Source organism: Eublepharis macularius, chromosome 8, assembly GCF_028583425.1.
Source record: "Eublepharis macularius isolate TG4126 chromosome 8, MPM_Emac_v1.0, whole genome shotgun sequence".
Taxonomy (NCBI): domain Eukaryota; kingdom Metazoa; phylum Chordata; class Lepidosauria; order Squamata; family Eublepharidae; genus Eublepharis; species Eublepharis macularius.
The window spans coordinates 132,961,127-132,962,114 of record NC_072797.1 but is presented as its reverse complement, the minus strand read 5'-3'; the positions used below and the strand labels follow the sequence as shown (position 1 = coordinate 132,962,114).

At 44.2% G+C, this 988-nt stretch overlaps 1 non-coding gene across 1 annotated transcript; it reads right to left on the bottom strand.

Annotated features, from left to right (window-relative positions):
• Window positions 1-260: 260 nt before the first annotated feature.
• Window positions 261-331, bottom strand: TRNAT-UGU (transfer RNA threonine (anticodon UGU)). Its single transcript has one exon. It is a non-coding gene; the product is annotated as a tRNA-Thr (tRNA).
• Between the last annotated feature and the right edge of the window lie 657 nt (window positions 332-988).

Below are 988 nucleotides of genomic sequence, written 5' to 3'. Positions count from 1 at the left end.
TTGCGTTCCCCCCACCCAATAAAATGTAAGACAAGCTTGCAGGGCCCAGAAGGCCATAGTGCACCAGACTCCATCTGGCCCCTGAAAAATAAGTGGTCTAACATATCAATGGAAGATGAGACCTCCAACTTTACCGAGCCCAGAAGTTTAAGTCACAAATACTGTCTTTGGTCAATCAAGGTCAGTACTGTTTACTTTGATGGACATCAGCTTTCTAGGTCTCAGGTCTTTCCTGTCTCCTGCTATCTGATCCTTTTAACTGGAGCTACCGGGGATTGAACCTGGAACTTCTGCTTACAAAGCAGATGCTCTACCACTGAGCCACAGCCCCACCCATAGGGGCACCAGGTGTCATGGCTAGAAGGGATGCAGCAACTTTGCTGAAGCTAAGCAAGTCTGAGTCTGGCAGTAATGCCTGGATGGGAGACCTCCTATGGATCCTATATATGACCATTTCTGCATGTCCTTAAAGGGACAGCCCACTCACTGAACACTGGCAGCTTTTCCATTTCATTCCAGATATCTCCTTTTTTAAAATGGTTGCAGGCTATTTGGTTTCCTTTTCTTCGTGCCGTTTCTGGTACTGCGGGAAAGTGCGGTGTAGCATAGGATAATGGTACCCCCCATCTGTATTTCCATTGGCAGCAGGCAAAGAGCCCCTAACCACCACACTTGCCTCTCTCCCTCCTTCATCTAAACAAACAATAGACTTGGCAACATAGAAGAGAACAAACAACACTTAAGCACTTATTTTTAATTATGCTGAGCTTGTATAACAGTAAAACAGAAGCCATTGTTCTCCAAATCCACTCTAATTTCTCACACACATTAATTATAGCCATACCTATAACATCAGAAATGGAGCCGTTGCCTCATCAGAGCCCTCTGTATAAATATACAAACTCTACTTTTTAGCTTGCAATCTTTCTGCACAAGGGCCTAATGCCAAATGTTTTTGCTTACCTGGGATGAAAATACAGGAGATAAT